At 39.2% G+C, this 23,169-nt stretch overlaps 1 long non-coding RNA gene and 1 pseudogene across 1 annotated transcript in view; both read right to left on the reverse strand.

The window, feature by feature from the left end:
* Positions 1-11,691, reverse strand: part of LOC144332210 (uncharacterized) — a 41,092-nt gene extending 29,401 nt beyond the window's left edge. Inside the window, exon 1 of the long non-coding RNA XR_013400095.1 lies at positions 11,484-11,691. This is a non-coding gene — a long non-coding RNA (uncharacterized LOC144332210). The remainder of the gene's footprint in view (positions 1-11,483) is intronic.
* A 3,015-nt stretch (positions 11,692-14,706) lies between these two features.
* Positions 14,707-14,885, reverse strand: LOC114670627 (small integral membrane protein 30 pseudogene; annotated as a pseudogene).
* Between the last annotated feature and the right edge of the window lie 8,284 nt (positions 14,886-23,169).

The following is a 23,169-nucleotide window of genomic DNA, read 5'->3' on the forward strand; positions in this document are numbered from 1 at the left end:
TATAATTCCAACACTCTGAGAGGCCAAGGTGGGCAGATTACTTGAGCTCAGGAGATCAAGACCAGTCTGAGCAACATGGTGAAACATGATCTCTACTAAAATTCCAAAATTGAGCCAGGTGTCGGCCTGCACGTCTGTAGTTCCAGCTACTTGCAGGGCTGAGGCAGGAGGATTCCTTGAACCAGAAAGATCGAGGCTGCAGTGAGCTGAGATGGCACCACTGTACTCCAGCCTGGGTGACAAAGTGAGACCCTGTCTCAAAAAAAAGGTCCAAGCCTGGCATGGTGGCTCATGCCTGTAGATCCCAGCACTTTGGGAGGCTGAGGCAGGTGGATCACTTGAGGTCAGGAGTTTGAGACCAGCCTGCCCAACATGGTGAAACCCGGTCTCTACTAAAAATACAAAAATTAGCAGGGCATGTTGGCACATACCTGTAAACCCAGATACTTGGGAGGCTGAGGCAGGAGAATCGCTTGAACCCAGGAGGTGGAGGTTGCAGTAAGCTGAGACCGTGCCACTGCACTCCAGCCTGGGCAATGAGAGCAGAACTTCATCTCAAAAACAAACAAACGAAGTTCCACCTAACTGACATATACAGACCATTTCATCCAATAGCAACAGAAAACACATTCTTCTCAAGCACACATAGAATGTCCTCTAGGATAGGTCATATGCGAGGCCAAAAACCAAATCTTAACATAATTAAGAAGATTGAAATCATATCAAGTGTCTTATCTTTTCCACAATGGTATGAAACTAGAAATCACTAACAGAAAGAATTTCAGAAAATTCACAGGTATGTGGAAATTAAGCAACATGCTCCTTAACAACAAATGAGGCTAAAAAGAAATTTAAAATTATCTTGAGGGCTGGGCATGGTGGCTGACACCTATAATCCTAGCGCTTTGGGAGGCCAAGGTGGGAGGATTGTCTGAGCCCAGGCAACATGGTGAGATCCTGTCTCTATAAAAAATAGAAAAATTAGCCAGGTGTGGTGGTGCATGCCAGTAGTCCCAGCTGCTTGGGAGGCTGAGATGGGAAGATCACTTGAGTCCAGGTGTGCAAAATTACAGTGAGTGAGCTATGAGCATGCCACTGCACTCCAGCCTGGGCAGTAGAGTGACACACTGTCTCTAAAAATAAATAAAATATTTTGAGACTAATGAAAATAAAAACATAACATACCAAAACTTATGGGATGCAGTTCTAAGAGGGAAGTTTATAGCAATAAATACCTATATCAAAAAAGAAGAAAGATTTCAAATAAACAACGTAACATCATACCCCAAGGTACTAGAAAAAGAAACACACACTAAGTCCAAAGTTAGTAGAAGGAAGAAAATAATAAAGATCAGAGCAGAAATAAATGAAATAGGGACTAGAAAAATAATAAAAAAGATCAGTGAAACTAAGAGTTGGATTCTTGAAAAGACAAACATAATCGACAAACCTTTAGCTAGGCTAAGAAAGAAAAGAGAGAAGATTAAAGTAAGTAAAACCAGAAATGAAAGAGGAAGAATTACAATCAATAGCACAGAAATACAAAGGATCATAAAATATTATTATAAATAGTTATATACTAGCAAAATGGGGAACCTAAAAGAAATGGATAAATTCCTAGAAACATACAACCTACCAGGACTGAATCATGAAGAAAGAGAAAATCTGAACAGACCAATAACAAAAGAGATTGAATCTCCCACTAAAGAAAAGCCCAGGACCTGATGGCTTCATAGGTGAATTCTACCAAACATTTGAGGAACTAATACCAACCCATCTCAAACTCTTCCAAAAAATTGAAGAGAGGGAATACTTCCAAACTCATTTTACAAAGCCAGTTTTACTGATACCAAAGCCAGACAAGAACACCACAAATAAAGAAAATTGTGGGCCAGCATCCTTGATGAACACAGATGCAAAAATTCTCAACAAAATCTAAGCAAATTGAACTCAACAGCGCATTAAAATTCTCAACAAAATCTAAGCAAACTGAACTCAACAGCACATTAAAAAGATCCTTCACCATGATGAAATGAGATTTTCCCTTGGGATGCAAGGGTAATTCCACATATGCAAATCAATAAATGTGATATAACACATTAACAGAATAAAAGACAAAAAACATATCATTATCTCAATAGGTACAGAAAAAGTATTAGACAAAATTAAACATTGCTTCAGAATAAAAATCTCAACAAACTAGGTATAGAAAGAATGTATCTGAATATAATCAAGGCCCTATATCACAAGTCCACAGCGAATGTTCTACTTAATGGTAAAAAGTTGGAAGCTTTTTCTCTAAGATCAGGAATAAGACAAGGATGCCTGCTCTTGCCACTTCTATTCAACACAATACTGAGTTCTAGCCAGAGCAAGTAGGCAAGGGGAAAAAAAAAAGCCATCCAAATTGGAAAGGAAGAAGTTAAATTGTCTTTGTTAGCAGGTGACATGATCTTATATATGGAAGATCCTAAAGACTCCATTGAAAAAACTGTTATAACTAATACGTGAATTTAGTAAAGTTGCAGGTTAGAAAGTCAACATGCAGTCCAGGCGCGATGGCTCACACCTGTAATCCCAGCTCTTTGGGAGGTCGAGGTAGGTGGATCACCTGAGGTCAGGAGTTCGAGACCAGCCTGGCCAACATGGTGAAACTCTGTCTCTACTAACACCACAAAAAATTAGCTGGGCATAGTGGCGCATGCCTGTAATCCCAGCTACTCAGGAGGCTGAGGCAGAAATCGCTTGAACCTGGGAGGCAGAGGTTGCAGTGAGCTGAAATCGTGCCATTGCACTCCAGCTTGGGCAACAAGAGCGAAACTCAATCTCAAAAAAAAAGAGAGAGAAAGAAAAGAAAGTCAACATACAAAAATTAGTAGTAGCATTTCTACATACTAACAATAACTATCTCAAAAAGGAATCAAGAAAATAACTAATTTACAATAGTTACAAAACAAAAATACTTAGGAATAAATGTGATCAAGGAAGTGAAAGATCTGTATACTGAAAACTATAAATTGCTGATGAAAGAAATTGAAGAATACACAAATAGATGGAAAAATATCTGGTGTTCATAGTTTAGAAGAACTAATACTGTTTAAATATCCATCTCCTGGTACCACATCTCCTGGTACCTCATATGCAGCTATTGACCTGGTAAATGTTTTGTTTCCACCTCAATATCTGTTAATAAAGGCAGCCAGCAGCAGTTCTTTTTCAACTGGCAAGGCTTTATTATCAATGCATATCCTCTAAGTGTCTCAGTGATGATGCATCCACTATCACTTCTGATTTTACTAACATGTATCTTCTGTTTTTTTGGTCTTTGTTATCCTGGATAGAGAATTATCAATGTTATTGATCTTCTAAAATAAACAGTTGTTTTAGTTGATTTTCTAAATATTCATACTACCCAAAGATTTTTATAGGTCCAATGCAATCACTATAAAAATCCCAATGAAATTTTCACAGAAACAGAAAAAATAATCCTAAAATTTGTATGGAACCATAAAAGACCCCAAATAGCCACAGCAATCTTGAGCCAAAAGAACAAAGCTGGAGGCATCATACTACCTGACTCCAAAATACACTACAAAACTATGTTAACCAAAACAGCATGGTACTGGGATAAAAACAGACACACAGGCCAATGAAGCAAAATTAAAAGCCCAGAAATAAAGCTGTGCATTAATGGTCAATTGACTTCTGGCAAAGATGCCAAGAACATACAATGGGGAAAACAATCTCTTCAATAAATGGTGTTGGGGAAACTGGATAGCCATATGAAGAATAATGAAATTAGACCTTACTTCATGTATAAAAAACAAACAAAAAAATGGATTAAAAATGTGAAACAATTTTCACATTTCACAGCCAGGTGTGGTGGCTCACACCTGTAATCCCAGCACTTTGGGAGGCCAAGGCGGGTGGATCACCTGAGGTCAGAAGTTCGAGACCAGCCTAGCCAACATAGTGAAACCCCATCTCTACTAAAAATACAAAAAAATTAGCCAGGCGTAATGGCATGCACCTGTAGTCCCAGCTACTTGGGAGGCTGGGGCAGGAGAATTGCTTGAACCCAGCGGGCAGAGGTTGCAGTGAGCCAAGACCGTGCCACTGCACTCCAACCTGGGAGACAGAGTGAGACTCTGTCTTAAAAAAAAAAAAAAAAAAAAAAAAAAAGGATGTGTAAAACTACTAGAAGAAAACATAGGGTAAAAGCTCCATGACATTGATCTGGACAATGATATTTTGGATATTTCCTCAAAAGAGGATCCAACTTCCTTCTTTTTGGTATGGATATCCAGTTGTTCTGCCACTATTTGTTTTTAAAGACTATTCTTTCCACCACTGAATTGTCTTAGCACTCTTGTCAAAAATCAATTGACTCTTACAGTGAAGGAAAGCTGGGGTGGGAAGGGGTTGCGGAATCAATTGACCATGAATGCATGAGTTTACTTTTGAGCTCCCAATTCTATTACACATGATGTGATGTATCCACATAGTCTTCATTAGTGTAGCTTTGTAGTAAGTTTTGAAACTAGAAAGTGAGTCCTCCAATTTTGTTGTTCTTTTTCAAGATTGTTTTCATTATTTGGGCTTGTTGCATTTCCTTATGAATTTTGGTATCAGCTTGTCAATTTCCACAAAAAATGTTTGCTGGATATTGATAGTGTTGATATTGACAGGGATTACATAGGCTTCCTCAGAAGTTTTTTTGAGACAGAGCCTCACTCTGTCACCCAGGCTAGAGTACAATGGTGCGACCTCGGCAGACTGCAACCTCTGCCTCCCAGGTTCAAGCGATTCTCCCATCTCAGCCTCTCGAGTAGCTGGGATTACAGGCACCTGCCCATCATGCCCAGCTAGTTTTTGTATTTTAGTAGAGACGAGGTTTCATCATATTGGCCAGGCTGGTCTTGAACCCCTGACCTCAGGTAATTCACCAACCTCAGCCTCCCAAAGTGCTGGGATTACAGAAGTGAGCTACCATACCCAGCTGATTGCTCCTTTTTTCTATGTATTGGTAAGACTTCATTTCCTTGCACATCTCATAATTTTTTGTTAAAAACCAGCCTCTTAACATATTATGTCAACTCTGAAAATCAAATTCTCTCCCTTCCCCAGGATTTGTTGATGTTGCTATTTATTGTTATTGCTACTTGTTGTCATCGTTTGTGACTTTTCTGAATAAATTCTGTAAAATCTGCATTTCTTGTCATGTGTGGCCACTGAAGTCTCTGCTCTGTTAGCTTAGTGGTCAGCTAATTATTAGAAAGACATTTTCTTAAATTCTTGTCATCAACAACTCTCCCAGTCTTTGCCAGGGAGCTTTGTGCATATGTTGGAGCATGCCTTCAATACTGAACCAGGCAGCTGACAAATCTGCCTTGTCTTTACTTCTTTCTTGCATAGAGCCTCAAGGTGACCCAGAGATGAAAGAACCTCACTGGTTCATCATGAGCCCATGCATCACCTTGGGCCTATGCTTTCCAAAGATCCTGTGGCTTTTCATGACATTTCATTCCCCAACTTTTCCTTTTCAGCTTTTGGGTTAGCCTATTGTTTGTCCCAGCTGTCACCTACTGCCTCAAGCAGGCATAAAATTAAACAATTGCTCCTAATTGTTTAGACAAATGCCCCCAAGGAAAAGGCTTTTAACACTAGGCAAGCTTTCAGTCATGGCAAACAAACCAGATAGGTAAAATAATGATAATTCCTGTGAAGGAGGCTTCGAAGGAGCTTCAACCTCATTTCATTCTCTCTGGTAACTACCAGCTCTGGTTTTCACTTTGAATGCAGGCTATTGGTTTTCAAGGCTGCCAGAAAACTGGAGAAAGGGAAATAGAAATACAGGAAGTTAAGATACCACAAAGCTCACTATTCTTATCAAAATTCAGCCATTTTTCTTAAATACATGCTTTCCTAATGGCTGCAAACCTTTGGTTAATTTTCAAAGTTCTAAAATTGTTGACTTTGACTATTTTGTCAGTTTTCTCATTGTTTTTCTGGGGAAGAGAATTTTTAGAGGTTCTTACTCAGAAATTGTCACTAACATTACTCCAGTAAACTTTTAAAGTAAATGCCTGGCAGTAAATATTTTAGGCTTTGTGGGCAAACTCAAGGATGTTATAGAGGCAATTATGTAACAAGAGAGGAAAAAAGGTTTTTCACAAAATTTTAACTGATGAAATTCAAACTACGATAATAAGTACTTTTTTGTTTTATAGCTCTACTAATGAGAAGATTGAAGCTCTTTGGGGGGAGGTAACATTTTACTTATTTGGTGGTCAAAGTTGGTTATTATCATAACCAATGGCAAATTTTCATCTGTCAATGCTGATCTGTAAAGAGATTTTACATATTTCATCTTTGAAAATGTCCTTTCGCAAAAGATAGGTACTGCCAATAAGGTATCAGTCCACAAGCATGTGATTTTAATTGAATTTAATTGTGATTGAATTGAATTCAGTTGTGATTTAAATGTAATTTATATTCATCACATGTAAGGCATTTACAGAATTCTATTAGATTGTTTCCTTGATATTTGCCTTTTAGCATGTCATTTCATTATGTATTAATCATTTTGAATTGAAGGTTATTTGGAAACTCTTCTATTGCACAGTTAAATAGACTTTGAAGCATGTAAGTTTCCTTTCAGCATACACCACATTCTAAGAAACGTTGCTTACACTGTAGCTTGAATTTCAAAAACAATTCCACAGGAAATTTGTATGGAAATGGAGATCTTCCTTTTTGTTTCAACTTTCGACAGCATGGGAAGTATTTAAAGTGACACAACATCAGCTGTGACCCAAACAATATTAGAAAGGCAAAATGACTTTACCACAATATAAGTTTTGCATATAAGCACTGTTTTGCCTTTTAATATTAGCTTGAATTTATTAAGAAATACTTTCAAATTCACAGCAAATTCTAAGCACTATTATACTATAGTATAATAGTGGTTGACAGAGGCTATTCTTATTCAGAAAAACTTAAATCTTGGCCCTGAGCTCAAAATACCTCAATTAAACTTCACTACCAATGAGCCTTCAAATTTCTGTGTGGTAGAACAAGTCAAGGTATTTATCATCTATTTCTGATAAAAATTCATGGAACTGATGATTAAGTCCACAAGAGTCAAGTTCAGTGTTAACAGTACTCATTCAATAACACATAATTCAAATATTTTCCTGAAAATATCGATATATAATACAATGAATTTCACAGGCTTTAAACCTCTTACATTTCTGCACGCTTTATAGAGTTGTCCAGCTAAGCCTCTTGCTGCTCCACACATATTTTTACTGTCATCAGTTGTAACACATCTTAATAGATTCCATTTCTGATTGTAATGAATTAATGTTTTTTCAACTTCTTTAAAAATATTCTCCCCTACAGTTATTACATGCATAAAAGCTACTCCTGCAGCCACTTCAAGTTTGGCATTGACTTCTCAAGTTTTTAAAAAACTGCCTGTTGGCCAGGCACGGTGGCTCGCACCTGTAATCCCAGCACTTTGGGAGGCTGAGGCGGGTGGATCATCTGAGGTCAGGAGTTTGAGACCAGCCTGACCAATATAGTGAAACCCCATCTCTACTAAAAATTCAAAAATTAGCTGGGTGTGGTGGTGCTTGCCTGTAGTCCCAGATACTCAGAGGCTGAGGCAGAAGAATCGCTTGAAGCCAGGAGGTGGAGGTTGCAGTGAGCAGAGATTGTGCCACTGCACTCCAGCCTGGACAACAGAGAAAGATTCCGTCTCAAAAACAAAAAACAAAAAACCTCAAGAAAATTAGCCAGGTGTGGTAGTGTGCACCTGTAGTCGCAGCTACTCAGGAGGCTAAGACAGGAGAATCACTTGAACCTAGGAGGCAAGGATTTGTCCCAAACTCTTCAACCAGCTATCCTCAATGCAAGGCTAATATTCTTAAACAAGTTAATTTTTTCTGGGTACATTTATTCAGCCGCTGTAATCAAACATCATGTAATTAACTTACCGTTTATAAACAGATTTCTTTCTTGGTTAACAAATGAACTACTTGATAATTTAGTTATGGATTCTTTGTCATTTTTAATTTTTGTGAAGAAATTCTGCCATGATCCTTGCAATATTGATGCATATCATCCTCTTTTAGAAGAGCTATAATGTCATTGCACAATAAAGACGTTTCGTCATGTGATGTGATAGCAAAATAATTCTCACCCCATTATGCCTTCAAAACAGACATTCAAAGTCTAATTCTACCTTGTTTTTTTAACATGAAAGAGATGCACTCATAATTTTTTAAAGTTAGAGTGTGGCAATATAGGTAGCACTCAAAATCCTGTTGTTTTTTAACTGTGTAACTGCAATTCTCATTGTGCCAAGTAGCAGTTTAAGGCAATGAGAATGCTACATCCAGCCCCTGGCACAATTCCTCACTTTTGCCAGTGCAGCACAAAATCACCCATGGAAAAAAGTAAACAAATTAGCATGGCTGTGTCCCCATAAAAGCTTATTTATGGATAATACAATTTGACTTTCATATCACTTCATGTGCTACAAAATATTCTTCTTTTGATTGTTCAACTATTTAAAAATGTAAAAACCATTCTTAACTCATGGGCCATACAGAAACAGGTGGCAGGCCAGATTTGGTACACAGGCTATAGTTAGCCAATCCCTGCTATAATACCTTTAACTTAATTTTTTTTTTTTTTTTTTTTGAGACAGAGTCTCATTCTGTTGCCCAGGCCAGAGTGCAGTGGTACGATCTCTGCTCACTGCAACCTCCACCTCCTAGGTTCAAGCAATTCTCTTGCCTCAGCCTCCCGAGTAGCTGGGATTACAGGTGCATGCCACCACGCCCAGTTAGTTTTTGTATTTTCAGTAGAGACAGGGTTTTGCCGTGTTGACCAGGCTGGTCTTGAACTCCTGACCCCAGGTGATCCGCCTACCTCAGCCTCCCAAAATGCTGGGATTACAGGTGTGAACCGCCGTGCCCAGCCAAATTTAACTTAATTTTAAGTTCATATTAATTTAATTATTTGTATAGGTAATACTTGCACATGCTCTAAACTTAATTTCTTAGAGAAGGGTGGTTGGCATAAAATTTCCCTTCTGCATCAGCCACCAGCTACCCAGTTCCTCTCCCTGGAGGCATCCAGTGTTGCCAGTTTCTCACGTAATCTTCCAGAGACATTCTGTGAACATCTAAGCAATTACGCACAGATATATATTTTTTTCCTCTTTGTGTTTACATAAAAGGCAACATACTCTACTTCAGACTCACTCACATGGCTATAATCGAAGATAGCAATATTGGCAAGGATATGGAGAAATTGAAACCTCTGCAGATTGCTGGAAGGAATGTAAAATACTGCAGCCACTTACCATATCAGCCAGCACTTCTCCCCCAGGCGTATACCCAGGAGAAAGGAAAACACAAATTCACACAAAAACTTGTACTCCAGTGTTCATGTTATTCATAATAGCCCAAAATGGAAACAATTCAAATGTCTATCCACTGGTTAACAGATAAACTCTGTTAAAAATATATACAATAGAATACTATTCAGCCATAAAGATGAAATACTGATAAATGCCACAACACACTAAGCCTTGAAAGCACCATGCTAAACGAAAGAAGCTGGACACCAAAGTCAATGCATTGTATCATTTCATGTATATGAAATGCCTAGAAGAGGCAAATTCATAGAGACAGAAAACAGATTGCTGGAGGAGGAAAGAATGGGAAGTGACAGCTAACGAGAACAGGATTTTTTTTTTTTTTTTGGAGTGATAAGAATGTTCTGGAACTGGATAATGGTGATGGTTGTACAACCTTGTGAATATACTACAACCACTGAATTGTGTACTTAAAAAATGTATTCTATAATATGGGAATTACTTCTCGATAAAATTAGTAGTATATTATACATATGCCTTGCCTTTTTCCCTTGTCATCATCTAGAGACCAATTAAAAGGGGATGAGACATGCAAAAGCAATATGAAATACAGTGGTGGCTTCTGTGAGCACTGGCCAAATTAAAAATGATAGTAACCCAAATCTAAAAATATTTGCCTCAAAAAAGAGAATATTGGCTGGGCAAGGTGGCTCAACCCTGTAATCCCAGCACTTTGGGAGGCCAATGCGGGCGGATCACTTGAGGTCAGGACTTTGAGACCAGCCTGGCCAACATGGTGAAACCCCATCTCTACTAAAAATACAAAATTTAGCCAGGTGTGGTGGCAGGTGCCTGTAATCCCAGCTACTTGGGAGGCTGAGGCTGCAGAATCACTTGAACCTGGGAGGCAGAGGTTGCCCGAGATTGCGGCACTGCACTTCAGCCTGGGCAACAGAGTGCAACTGTGTATCCAAAAAGAAAAAAAAAAAGAAAAGAAAAGAAAAAGAAAAAAAAAAGAGAATATTCAAGTATTTCTACAACTAAGTTTTTAAAAACTCCGTAACTGGTTACCAGTAGGCTGAAAACCGAACCCATCCGAGGCTGAACCTGCAGCTTGTGTATTAACACAGTTGAATTCACAGCCTACAGTACTTTTTTGTTTTTTTTTTTTGAGATGGAATCTCGCTCTGTTACCCAGGCTGGAGTGCAGTGGCGCAATCTTGGCTCACTGCAACCTCTGCTGCCTGGGTTCACGTGATTCTCCTGTCTCAGCCTCCTGAGTAGTTGGGATTACAGGCGTCCGCCACCACGCCCAGCTAATTTTTGTATTTTTAGTAGAGATGGGGTTTCACCGTCTTGTTCAGGCTGGTCTTGAACTCCTGGCCTCATGATCCAACCGCCTCAGCCTCCCAAAGTGCTGGGATTACAGGCAGGCATAGGCCACCACACCCGGCCTATAGTACTTTTAATGAAAAGTGAGGGCAATGGTTGAGAAAGAAAGCAAGCCTGACAAGATGGAACTGGAATAAAAATATCCAGAAATATTCTGAGACTCCCCCGGCCCTACCACTGTGCAATACTCCCACTGTGCCTCTCCTGCCTTAGGAAGAGTCCTCGCCCTTTGAGGGAAAATAACCACACTCTCATGCCCTGCTACTACACGTTTTTACGTGGCTGGTAACCAGAATTGAAATTCAACAAGGCCTGGGAGTGAAATGCATTATTATGGAAGGAGAATGAAGAATGACTTCTTGAAGGCAGAGCATGGCTGCACCAGCGTGTACAGTCATACTGTAAATAAAAACAAAAACAAAGATACGTATAGTCATCATGAGAATGGACTTAGGGTCCCTGGGCACAGAGGGCGGAGTTTGTTTCTCAGCTGGAATGAAGTTATTGATTTAGGTGCATTCTTTCAGGGGGTGTGGGCAGCTGCTTTAGCAGTTTGCAGCTTTGGCTAATGTTCTGAATGCTGCTCTGTGCAAAATGACATGGCAAAGCCAGAGACACTTTGGCATAAGACAGAGAAAGAATTCAAAGACTTCAGGAGATAGGAATGCTGCCCCGGAACTGCAGTGGGTTGCCCCCTTACCGGCTCCTCCCGCCTCCATGTGGCTTCCATCAGGGCTGGAAGGCTCTCCACTCACCGAGGTCTTGAGAAACGGATTGGCGAGGAAGATGGCAGTCTTTCAAATGGGCTTTCACTAGCTGTTCTCCTGGCCTGGGGATGTTGGTGGTACGGGCTGGAATTGCCTTGCTGATCTCAGCGGGGATGAGAGGAGCAGGCGTTGGCTTGGTCCACGTGGCCGCAGTTACCTGCCAGAAGCCAAGTAGACCGGGTGATCATAATAGGCAATAAGGCAAGCGTGCTTATTAAGTTTCACAACATGGTTGGTGTAAGGCCCAGAGATCTTTAGTTATGGTTAATTAGTGGGTTCCCAGGAATTAAAGTGACAGGTGCTCCATCCTTTTGTACGAAACCATAAAATAAAAACAGAATAACATAGACCAGGCTAGGTGGCTCACGCCTGTAATCCCAACACTTTGGGAGGCCGAGGCGGGCGGATCACCTGAGGTCAGGAGTTCGAGACCAACCTGATCAACATGGTGAAACCCCCATCTTTACTAAAAATACAAAAATTAGCCGGGCATGGTGGTGGGCGCCTATAGTCCCAGTTACTCAGGAGGCCGAGGCAGAAGAATTGCTTGAACTTGGGAGGCAGAGGTTGCAGTGAGCTGAGATCATGACACTGCACTCCAGCTTGGGTAACAGAATGAGACTCCGTCTCAAAAAATAAAATAAAATAAAATAAGTCCAGGTCTAATGAAAATCAAGACACAAGGAAGTCAAGAACTGGTATGAACTGGTGTCTAATTCTGTACGCTGGGTCACTTCATCGATCCAGAGTCTCTCGTCTAGAGACTGGAGACCGTTAAGTAATATGGTCTAGGTAGCCTTGAGACCCACATGATTACCAAGGCAACCTGAAGGGCTTCTTCCTCACATTTCCCCAAAGAGGAATGTGCCCTGGGAGAAAGAACATACCAAAACCTTTGGTCTACTAGATACTGGATCCAGTCTAATTAATGCTAATTATTGGGATCCTAGGAGCCTCAACATCACCGTGGTCTGCCCTTTGGAGTGAGGTCTATGTGGATCCAGAGATGGAGTTGGGATCGAGTCCACCAACAGCAAGCCCATCCCAAGGATCTTTTCTGTCCAGAGGTAGATCGTTGATGGATCTCCTCAGAATCAGGCATCATCCTCCACTGGCTTGTTAAGCCCTGAAGTAAATGCCACCATGATGGGCAGGGCCAAAAACGAGACGCTGGAACTTCCTCTTTCCTCCAAAATAGCAATCAAAAGCATTGTTATCTCTAAAAAATGTTTTAAGTACACATTTCAGGGGTTGTAGTATATTGTAGATAGTCCCAAACATCAAACACTTGGAAAGTTGGAAAGGGTGTGCTTGGTGACCCCCGTGGCATCCCCACTGAATCTGCAATTCAGCCGCTGCACAGGGTGTCAGTTGAATTAGCCTTAGCTTAATCAGGTGGTTCTCCAACTGTCCATCCCAACCCAACTCCCATTTTCTTCTCACTGGGCAAAATCAATACAGTGCCTGGAAACTGGTGTGCAATATTTTTTTTTTTTTGAGGCGGAGTCTCTGTCACCCAGGCTGGAGTAATATTGCGTGACCCCAGCTCACTGCAACCTCCGCCTTCTAGGTTCAAGTGATTCTCCTGCCCCAGCCTCACGAGTAGCTGGAATTACAGGCATGCACCACCACGCCTGGCTAATTTTTGTGTTTTTAGTACAGACAGGGTTTCACCATGTTGGCCGGGCTGGTCTCGAACTCCCGACCTCAAGTGATCTGCCCGCGTTGGCCTCCCAAAGTGCTGGGATTACAAGCAAGAACCATCGCGCTTAGCCTGGTATGCACTTCTTTTTTTTTTTGAGACAAGAGTCTCAGCCTGTTGCCCTGCCTGGAATGCAGTTGTGCGATCCTGGCTCACTGCAACCTCTGTCTCCTGAGTTCAAGTGATTCTCAGCCTCCTGAGTAGCTGGGACTACAGGCATGTGCCGCCACACCCAGCTAATTTTTGTATTTTTAGTAAAGATGGGGTTTTGCCATGTTGGCCAGTCTGGTCTTGAACTCCTGGACTCAAGTGACCCTTCCACCTCGGCCTCCCAAAATGCTGGGATTACAGGCATAAGCCACTGTGCCTGAACCTGGTATGCATTTTTGATTGAGCAAACGCATTTTTCTCCATCATGAAAGAGAAAATACCAGACGATGTTTCCTTTTACTCCTTTACAGGTCTTCCTCAGAGTCCTCTCTCCTTTTGGAACGTAAGTTGTTCCCAGTGAAATAGAACATTGCACATAACAGCTAATTGGTCTATTACATTGAAAGCAACATGTTGATAGAACAGGAAAAATAGAGGAACAGCTACCTTGAAGATACATATATATATATATTAAATTATGTATATGGAATATATAATCATAATCTCATGTATATGGATATATATTATATGGATAGATAATATATGGTTGGTGCAAAAGTAATTGTAGTTTTTGCATTGTTGAAATTTGTTGTTTGATATTGGAATACATTCTTTTTTTTAAACAACATAATGGATTTATACTTAATATAGTACTTATCAGGAGGATGTTACTTAGTTAATGTAAAGTTTTTTCTTAATGTTAAATCTCTTTTCATGTCAATGTCTATAGTTTTTTTAACATTAATTTTTTTTCTGCATTTCAGTGTTGGATACACTGAATACATTTTTCTAAATGTTTTTTCTCCAGAGAAAAAAGTTTCCCTTTTTGACTGACCCTCTGATATCCAAATACAATATTAACTTGGGAGACAACAAAACAAAAATCTAATAAAAAGACGGAGAAAACTCCCCAGCGATTCAGGAGGCAGTGATTATAACTAAACAGTGGTGACTTCCTAAGATTCTGAGCAAGAACTTCCTTCTTGCTATTTCACGTTCTTTGAGAATTCTAAAACTATGAAATATTACTTACGTACATTTCAGCCATCCTACTTCTTTGACCTCCTTTCTAACTAGCAAATACAAATTATAGGCTCCATTTTTCTGTGCATTATTTGTTGTAAAGAAAACTTTTTTTTTCCAATTTATATATGTGTGTCTGTTCCCATTTCATGGAAACAATGAAAAATGTAAAACTCCCTTATTTACTGATTCTTGGAAACTTTCAGACACCAAAGCTAAGGTTTAGCCTCTATAGCACAAAGGTTTTCAGGGTGAGGTTTGATTCAGTAGGCCTTTCAAAGTCACATCTGTCCATTTCTTTTTCGTGCATATACCCCCAAGCAGCACAAATGCCTGTAATGCTGAGAACCACACCTAACAAGAGGGCGATTGCATCATCGGCTTCTACTGCTTCGACAACAGGCAGCACCAAAAGCAGTGACATGAGGACTAAGGACAACTGTGTTGAAACTGAGGTCATGATGTTGGAATCTTGAGGGCTGAAGCTTCTAAAGAAATGGTATATACAGAATTCTATCTGACTTGAAATTTTCCCCTCCTGGAGCTCCGGATGCTGACATGAAGAAGTTCCACGTGACACTACCTTCCAGGAAGCAGCCATTACAGGACAGGAATACATTCTTAAATTTGATTATGTCATACATCATCTTAATAAGCATTTCTCTCTTTATTTATTTTTGCTAATGACTTATTACTTGCTGTTTATTTTTTATTTATTTTAGACTATGGAAATGATGTTAGACAAAAAGCAAATTCAAGCAATATTCTTATTCGAGTTCAAAATGGATTGTAAAGCAGTGGAGACAACTCACAACATCAATAATGCAGTTGGCCCAGGAACTGCTAATGAACATACTGTGCAGTGGGAGTTCAAGAAGTTTTGCAAAAGAGAGGAGAGCCTTGAAGATGAGGAGCATAGTGGCCAGTCGTCGGAAGTTGACAACGACCAACTGAGAGCAATCATGGAAGCTGGTCCTCTTACAACTATACCAGAAGCTGCTGAAGAACTCAACGTCCACCATTCTACGGTCGTTCGGCATTTGATGCAAACTGGAAAGGTGAAAAAGCTTGATAAGTGGGTGCCTCATGAGCTGAGCAAAAATCACAAACGTTGTCATTTTGAAGTGTCGTCTTCTCTTATTCTACACAACAACAATGAACCATTTCTCCATCGGATTGTGATGTGCCACAAAAAGTGGATTTTATACAACCAGTGATGACCAGCTTGGTGGCTGGACTGAGAAGAAGTTCCAAAGTGCTTCCCAAAGCCAAACTTGCACCAAAAAAAGGTTATGGTCACTGTTTGGTGGCCTGCTGACGGTCTGATCCACTACAGCTTTCTGAATCCCGGCAAAACTATCACATCTGAGAATTATGGTAAGCAAATCGATGAGATGCACCAAAAACTGCAATGCCTGCAGCTAGCACTGGTCAACAGAAAGGACCCAATTCTTCTCCAGGACAACTCCGACCGTAGGTCCCTCAACCAACGCTTCAAAAGTTGAACAAATTGGGCTACAAAGTTTTGTCTCATCTGCCATATTCACCTGACCTCTCGCCAATCAACTACTGCTTCTTCAACCATCTTGACAACTTTTTCCAGAGAAAATGCGTCCACAACCAGCAGGATGCAGAAAATGCTTTCCAAGAGTTTGTCAAATCCCGAAGCACAGATTTTTACATTACAGGAATAAACAAACTTATTTCTCATTGGCAAAAATGTGTTGATTGTAATGGTTCCTATTTTGATTAATAAAGATGTGCTTGAGTCTAGTTAGAATTTTAAAATCACAGTCCAAAACGGTAATTACTATTGCACCAACCAGAATATATAGAATATATAACATAATATATAATATATTCCAAATATACTATATAAAAATATTGTATATATTTATTTATATATATTAGCTATATATTTCATATATAATATATTATACTCCATATATAATATAGATCATATATATTCCACATATTATATATAATACTCCATATATATATTTCATTCATCATGTATATTTCATATATAGTATATTTAGGCAGGGTCTCGCTCTGTTGCCCAGGGTGGAATGCAGTGGCACAATCACTGCAGCCTCTACCTCCCAGGCACAAGCAATCCTCTCACCTCAGCCTCCTGAGTAGCTGGGACTACAGGTACACACCATCACACTTGACTAATTAAAAAATTTTTTGTACAGACAGGATCTCACTATGTTGCCCAGGAGTCAAACTGCTGGACTTAAGCAGTCCTCTTGTCCCAGCCTCCCAAAGTGCTGAGATTATAGGCTTGAGCCATCACACCCAACAGAGGATACTTTTTCTGGCTGTTCTGCACCACAGCCTCCTTGGATGGGTAGAAGTGTGTTCATTTATCATCTAGCACATAGGCTCCTGAAACAGGAGGAATAATGTTCAAACATGATCAAAAGGAGTATACATCTCACACAGAGAAGCTGGGCTTGGAGCTGTTTTAACTGAATGTGACTGAACATGGTCTTAATTTGTAAAAGAAGGCAGGTTTTGAGTTATTTAAAAGATGCATATGGGAAAAATTTTCAACTTTGTGCACGTTGGGATTATGAACATGTGTCTGTGCACAGGTATAGGTGTGCATGAGCCCTTGAAAGTCAAAGCATAGGCCAGGAACAGTGGCTCACACCTGCAATCCCAGCACTTTGGAAGGCCAAGCCTGGTGGATAGCTTGAGTCCAGGAGTTTGCCTAAGTCAGGGAGTTTGAGACCAGCCTGGGCGACATGGGGAAACTCCGTCTCCATAAAATAAATAAATAATTTTTTAAAGTTAAAATTAAAAATTAGAAAAAAAGAAAGTCAAAGGGTGGACTGCAGTGAGCATTTATTGTTTTTGTCTGGCCAGCAGCCCAAATAAATGCCTTTGGAGAAAAGTTACCCGCAACTCTAGTCGTGCAATACCAAAGAAGGCACCAATCAGATCACCTTGCACGTGTGGCCACAGGACTGGGCAAACAATCCAGGCTGATAACAGGTTTTTGTTTGTTTGTTTTTTGCTGTTGTTGTTTGTTTTGTTCGTTTTTGAGACATAGTCTCGCTCTGTCACCCAGGCTGGAGTGCAGTGGCGCAATCTCGGCTCACTGCACCCTCTGCCTCCTCTGCCTCCTGGGTTTAAGCGATTCTCCTGCCTCAGCCTCTCAAGTAGCTGGGATTACAGGCATGTGCCACTATGCCCAGCTAATTTTTGTATTTTCAGTAGAAATGGGTTTTCACCATGTTGGCCTGGTTGGTCTAGAACTCCTGACCTCAAGTGATCCACCTGCCTCAGCCTCCCATAAGCACTGGGATTATAGGCGTGAACCACCGCGCCCAGCCTGATAATAGGTTTTTATTGGTAGAAACATTTTAAATGACAAGACATAGAATAACTAACAAAAATGTCTTATGAATGAAAGAAACATAAGTGGCATTTATAAAACACTCCTTACAACAAAAACAGAACACACACTTTTTTTTTTTTTCTAATGCTTGTAGTACATATGCCAGGGTAGTTTACATTCTAGGAAATAAAGCAAACCTCAACAATTTTTAAAGAATTGCAATTAAATAGAGTATGTTATCTGAACACAAAGGAATTAAAAACTAAAAACCAATAACAAAAAGATGTCTGGATTATCCTGAAATATTTGGAAATTAACACACTTCAAATAACCCATGAGTCAAAGTCAAAAGGTCAGTTAAAAATATTTTGCATTGAATTAAAACGAACAAACAACTTATCCAAAATTATAGGATGCAATTAAAGCAGTGCTTAGAGGAAAACTGATAGCATTAAATATATATATATGTATATATGCTATCAAATCAATGACCTAAGCTACCACCTTAAGAAACTATAAAAAGAAGAGTAAACTAAACCCAAAGGAAGTAGAAATAAGCAAATAATAAAGAGAAAAGCAGAAACTCATGAACATGTAAACAAAAATAATAAAGAAAATCAAACATAAAACTGGTTCCTCAGAAAGAGGAACAAAATTTATAAGCCCCTAGCCTGACTGATCAAGAAAAAGAAGAAAAACAGATTACTAATGTCAAGAATGAAAAATATTACATTATAGATCTTAGACATTAAAAGGATAAAGGAATATTTAATACAATATTATGCCTATAAATTTGATAAATTAGATGAAATGGGCAAATTCCTTAGAAAACACAAACTCCCTTGGCCGGGCGCGGTGGCTCAAGCCTGTAATCCCAGCACTTTGGGAGGCCGAGACGGGCGGATCATGAGGTCAGGAGATCGAGACCATCCTGGCTAACACGGTGAAACCCCGTCTCTACTAAAAATACAAAAAAAAAAAAAAAATACTAGCCGGGCGAGGTGGCGGGTGCCTGTAGTCCCAGCTACTGCGGAGGCTGAGGCAGGAGAATGGCGTAATCCCGGGAGGCGGAGCTTGCAGTGAGCTGAGATCCGGCCACTGCACTCCAGCCCGGGCTACAGAGCAAGACTCCGTCTCAAAAAAAAAAAAAAAAGAAAAGAAAACACAAACTCCCTAAACTCACTAAAGAGAAAATAAATAACTTACATATTCCTGTATATATCAAATAAATTGAATTTGTCATTTAAAATATTTCACTAGCCTGGCCAACATGGTGAAACCCCATCTCTACTAAAAATACAAAAATTAGCTGGGCATGGTGGCGGGCGCCTGTAATCCCAGCTACTTGGGAGGCTGAGGCAGGAGAATCATTTGAACCTGAGACGCAGACGCTGTAGTGAGCGGAGATCACACTACTGCACTCCAGCCTCGGCAACAGGGCGAGATTCCGTCTCAAAAAAAAAAAAAAAAAAATTCAACAACAATACTCCAAGCCTAGATGGCATCAGTGGTGAATTCCACTAAACATTTAGGGAAGAAATAATACAATTTCCCACAGATTCTTCCAGAAAATTGAAAAGAAGAAATGCTTACCAACTCATCTTATGAGGCCATTACACTAATACCCAAACCAGAAATAAACACTACAAGAAAAAAAATCCTTTAGACCATTATCCCTCATAAACATAGATAACAAAAATCCTCAACAAAATGTTGGCAAACTGTGTTCAGCAATATATAAAAAAAATAATGCATCATGACAAAGTGGGGGAGTTATCCTGGAAATGCAAAATTGGTTCAACATTTAAGAATCAATGAATGTAATTTAATTGACTCAAGAAGAAAAACTATATGAACTTCTCAATAGAAGAAAAAAAAGATAATTGAACAAAATTCAGCATCAATTCATTATAAAAACTCTCCAAAATTAGGCACAGAAGGGAACTTTCACAATCAAACAAAGGGCAATTACACAAAACCTACAACTAATGTCATACTTCATGATTAAAGACTGAAAACTTTCTCCTAAAATCAAGAACAATGCAATGATGTTCACTCTCACCATTTGTATTTAACATCATACTGAAGGCCCTAGCCAGTGGAATAAAGCAAGAACAAGAAAATAGATTGGTGATAAAGAAATAAAACTCTTGATTCAAAGGTGACATGATTGCCTATGTAGAAAATACAAAAGATTCTATTTTAAAATCTCCCAGAACCAGTAAAGGCATTTAGCAAGGTCACAGTATGTAAGGTCAGTTCAATTAATTGTGTGTCTATAGACTAGCAATAAATAATTACAAAATGAAAACATTTTAAGTACCATTTACAAGAACACTGAAAATAATGAAATATGTAGGCTAAAATCTAACAAAATATAGGCAAGATCAGCATACTGAGAAGTACCAAACACTGATGAAAGAAATAAAATAGGATCTAAATAAACGGTGAGATAATCCGTATTTTTGAATTGTCAGATTCAATATTATTAAGATATAAATTCCATCAAAATAACCTATAAGTTCAGTGCAATCCAAAACAAAATCCTAGAATTTTGTAGAAGTAAACAACATGATTTTAAAATTTGTATGTAAAGGCAAGGGAACTAGAAGTGCCAAAACAACAGAACAAAGTTGAAGGACTCAAAATACCTGATGATTTCAAGAGTTACTTCAAAGTCACAATAATCAATACAGTTTGTTATTCCTGAAAGGATGGATACATAGATCAGTGTATATATAGATTAATGGAATAGAATAGAATTCAAAGAAAGATCCACACCTATACGGCCAATTGATTTTTGACAAAGAGATGAAGGCAATTCAATGGAGAAATGATCATCTTTTTGACAAATGATGCTGGGATAATTGGATATTGATATGAACAAAAAAAAAAGGAAAGTTGACCCAGGTGTTACACCACACTCAAAAATCAACTCAGAATGAATCATTAGTGTAAACATAAAACCCCAAACTATAAAACTTCTAGGAGAAAACGTATATCACTATGGGTTAGGCAAAGATTTCTAAGATAACATCAAAATACAATCCATAAAAGAAAAATATGATAAATTGGACTTCATTAAAATTTTGAACCTCTGCTCTTTGAAAGATACTGCGAAAGAAAATCAAAAAGAAACCACAGACTTGGAGAAAATATTTGCAAAGTGTGTATATGGTAAAAGACTTATATCCAGAATATATAAAGATCTCTCAAATTCAATATCACAAATTATCAGGGAGATGAAAATTAAAACCACAATGAGATACTACTTTACTTCTGCAAGAACAGCCATAATTAAAAAAAAAAAAAAAAAAAGATGTAGTGTGGTGCGGATGTGGTGAAAAGGGAACACTTTTACACTGTTGGTGGAAATGTCAACCAGTACAACCACTATGGAAAACAGTATGGACATTCCTTAAAGAACTAAAAGTAGAACTACCATTTGACCCAGCAATCTCAATACTGGGTATCTACCCAGAGGAAAAGAAGTCATTATATGAAAAAGACAGGGCCGGGCGCGGTGACTCATGCCTGTAATCCCAGCACTTTGGGAGGCCAAGGCCGGTGGATCACTTGAGGTCAAGAGTTCAAGACCAGCCTAGCCAACATTGCAAAACCCAGTCTCTACTAAAAATACAAAAATTAGCTGGGCGTGGTGGTGGGCACTTGTAATCCCTGCTACTCAGAAGGCTGAGGCAGGAGAATCGCTGGAACCCAGGAGGCGGAGGTTGCAGTGAGCCAGGATCACACCACTACACTCCAGCCTAGGTGACAGAACAGGACTCTGTCTCAAAAAGAAAAAAAAGAAAAAGACACTTGCACAGGCATGTTTATAGCAGCACAATTCATAGTTGCAAAAATATGGAACCAGCCAAAATGTCCATCAACCAACAAGTGGATAAGGAGAATGTGATACACACACACACACACACACACACACACTCACACCATGGACTACTACTCAGTCATAAAAAGGAATGAAATAATGGCTTTCACAGCAACCTGGATGGAATTGGAGACCATTATTCTAAGTGAGATAATTCAGGAATGGAAAACCAAATATCGTATGTTCTCACTTATAAGTGGGAGCTAAGCTATGAGAACACAAAGGCATAAGAATGATACAATGAATGTCAGGGACTGCAGGGGAGGGTGGGAGGGCGTGAGGGATAAGAGACTACACATTGTGTACAGTGTATACTGCCCGGGTGATGGGTACACCAAAATCTTAGAAATCACCACTAAAGAACTTATCCATGTAACCAAAAACCACCTGTTCCCCAAAAACTATTGAAGTAAAATAAAAAAATGAAAACAAACAAGCAAAGACCTCAGTAGAAAAATGGGCAAAATGTTTGAACAAACATTTGAATTAAAAAAAAAAAACAGCAAATATGCACACAAAATGATGCTCCATGGCTCAGTCTTGTTACTCTGTACAAAAAAAGAAAAGAAAAGAAAAAAAGATGCTCAATGGCATTAGTCATTAGGGAATCGCAAATTACAGCCACAGTGTGATACAGCTATTGCAAAGACAAAACTAAAAAACAAAAACATCGAGAAAAACCTGGCGATACCAAAGGTGTGACAAGGATGTAGAGCATCTGGAACTCTCATTTGCTGCTGGTGGGGATGCACAATGATACATCCACTTGAAAAAACATTTTGGGGCCAGTGCAGTGGCTACACCAGTATAGTCCTAGCACTCTGGGGCGCTGAGGCAGGAGGATCACTTGAGTCCAGGAGTTCAAGACCAGCCCGGACAACATAGTACAACATAGTGATACCCTGTCTTTATTTTTAAAAAATTGTTTTAACCAACAAACATTTTGGCAGTTCCTATAAAGTTAAACATGTATTTTCCATATGACCCAAAAAACCCAATTCTAGATATTCAAGAGGAATGAAATTCAATTCAAGAGGAATGAAAGCTTATGTTCACACATCGGTGTTTATGGTAGGTTCATTCATAATTACAAAAAACTGGAAACAACCTAAATGTCCTTCAACTGGTGAATGAATAAACAAACTATGATACATCCATATGGTGGAATTCTACTCAACAATAACTAGAAATAAACTTCTGATATACTCAACATGTATGATGTTGAGTGAATGAAGCCAGATTAAAAATTCTACATACCATAAAATTTCATTCATAGGACTAGAAAAGGCAAAATTACAGGAACAGAGACAGGATCAATGTTTGCCAAAACCTGGGGGACAGGGAAATCAGTTAACTACAGAGCAGCATGAAGAAATGTTTTCAGGTGATGGAAATGTTCTATATTGTAATCTTGGTGGAGCTTACATGACTGTATTCATTTGTCAAAACTCATAGAACTGTAACCCTAAAAAGTTGAATTTTTCTGTATACGAATTATACCTCAAT

Source organism: Macaca mulatta, chromosome 10 (assembly GCF_049350105.2).
Source record: "Macaca mulatta isolate MMU2019108-1 chromosome 10, T2T-MMU8v2.0, whole genome shotgun sequence".
NCBI lineage: Eukaryota > Metazoa > Chordata > Mammalia > Primates > Cercopithecidae > Macaca > Macaca mulatta.